We start from the raw sequence: 2537 nt of genomic DNA, 5'->3' as shown, positions 1-2537 counted from the left end.
CACTTGATAAAGCACGCCAAGAAACTAGAGAAAGTACAAAGGTTTGCAACAAGGTTAGTTCCAGAGCTAAGGGGAATGTCCTATGAAGAAAGATTAAGGGAAATCGGCCTGACGACACTGGAGGACAGGAGGGTCAGGGGAGACATGATAACGACATATAAAATACTGCGTGGAATAGACAAGGTGGACAAGGACAGGATGTTCCAGGGAGGGGACACAGAAACAAGAGGCCACAATTGGAAGTTGAAGACACAAATGAGTCAGAGAGATAGTAGGAAGTATTTCTTCAGTCATAGAGTTGTAAGGCAGTGGAATAGCCTAGAAAATGACGTAGTGGGGGCAGGAACCATACACAGTTTTAAGACGAGGTTTGATAAAACTCATGGAGCGGGGAGAGAGAGGGCCTAGTAGCAACCGGTGAAGAGGCGGGGCCAGGAGCTAGGACTCGACCCCTGCAACCACAAATAGGTGAGTACAAATAGGTGAGTACACACACACACACACAAACACACACACACAGATAAGGAGGGAGGTCCAGCGACAGTAAGAAAACAGCATAGCATCAAAAGTCATGTATACCCACAATAGGAGGAAGACAACAGTCAAAGACCAGGTAATCAGGCTGTGGAAAGTAGGTAGGGAGCTCACAAGAAACGATCAAGAGGTATGTGAGGAGCTCACCACGAGATTTAAGGAAGTATTTACAGTAAAGACAGGAAGGACTCTGGGAAGACAAAACTGGGGGGAACACCAACAAGTGTTGGATGAAATACACACAACTGAGGAGGTGAAGAAGCTGCTAAGTAGCCTTGATACCTCAAAGGCGGTGGGACCGGACATCTCTCCGTCGGTCCTTACAGAGGGACCAGAGATGCTGATTGTGCCACTAACCACAATTTTCAACCCATCCCTTGTAACTGGGCAACTTCCTGAGTTATGAAAGACGGTAAATATTGTCCCCATTTTTAAGAAAGGAGACGGAAACGAGGCACTAAACTATAGACCAGTGTCACTGACGTGTATAGTATGCAAAGTCATGGAGAAGATCATCAGGAGGAGACTGTTGGACTACCTGGAACGGAACAAGATCATAAATGACGACCATCACGGATTCATGGAAGGCAAATCCTGTGTCACAAACCTTCTGGAGTTTCATGACAAAGTAACAGAAGTAAGAGAGAGAGGGGTGGGTTGTTTGCATTTTCTTGGGCTGCAAGAAGGCCTTCGACACAGATCTTCTCAAGCTGGAGGACCAGGCACGTATAACAGAAAGGGCACTGCAATGGATCAAAGAATTCCTGACAGGGAGGCAACAACGAGTCATGGTACGTGATGAGGTATCACAGACGGCGCCTGTGACGAGCGGGGTCCCACAGTGGTCAGTCCTAGGACCAGTGCTATTTCTGGTATATGTGAATGACATGATGGAAGGGATAGACTCAGAAGTGTCCCTGTTCGCAGATGATGTGAAGTTAATGAGGAGAATTAAATGAGATGAGGATCAGGCAGGATTACAAAGAGACCTAGACAGGCTGGACACGTTGTCTAGCAACTGGCTCCTCGAATGTAACCCCGCCAAATGCAAAGTCATGAAGATCGGGGAAGGGCAAAGAAGACCGCAGTCAGAGTATAGGCTAGGTGACGAAAGACTGCAAACCTCGCTTAGGGAGAAAGATCTTGGGGTGAGTATAACACCGAGCACGTCTCCGGAAGCACACATCAGCTAGACAACTGTTGCAGCATATGGGCGCCTGGCAAACCTGAGAACAGGATTCCGATACCTTAGTAAGGAATCGTTCAAGAATCTGTACACCGTGTACTTGTATGTGTTCATTCATCATAGTGAACATGAATGTTGTTCTTGTATGTGATCATTCATCATAGTGAACATGAATGTTGTTCTTGTATGTGTTCATTCATCATAGTGAACATGAATGTTGTTCTTGTATGTGTTCATTCATCATAGTGAACATGAATGTTGTTCTTGTATGTGTTCATTCATCATAGTGAACATGAATGTTGTTCTTGTATGTGTTCATTCATCATAGTGAACATGAATGTTGTTCTTGGTGATGATAGCCATGATTATAGGATATTCATATGTATAGAGATGCTCAAATATTCATAAATACATGTATAGATTTAAAAACTATACATTAATACATACATAAATAACCCGCACATACGAGACTGACACGTAGGAATACTTTTCAGTAAGTTTTGGACCATTAACTAGTAACAAGGAAACTTAAAAGTTTAATAATGACGATGGTAATATAATCAGCAGGAACTACGTCCTGACACCAATCTTTCCAGGTGGTGACCCGTCACTGTCTCCTGAAGGTGCTTCCATGTTTGTACACATGACTTACATGTGTGTGTGTGTGTGTGTGTGTGTGTGTGTGTGTGTGTGTGTGTGTGTGTGTGTGTGTGTGTGTGTGTATGTGTGTGTGTGTGTGTGTGTGTGTGTGTATAGCGTAGGAAGAAGTGTGAGGTGTAGATGCATGTTTGTTTGTTTATATACTAGTAATACCGAA

Source organism: Cherax quadricarinatus, unplaced genomic scaffold (genome assembly GCF_038502225.1).
Source record: "Cherax quadricarinatus isolate ZL_2023a unplaced genomic scaffold, ASM3850222v1 Contig24, whole genome shotgun sequence".
In the NCBI taxonomy this organism is placed as follows: Eukaryota; Metazoa; Arthropoda; class Malacostraca; order Decapoda; family Parastacidae; genus Cherax; species Cherax quadricarinatus.
Note: the sequence above shows the minus strand (reverse complement) of the source record.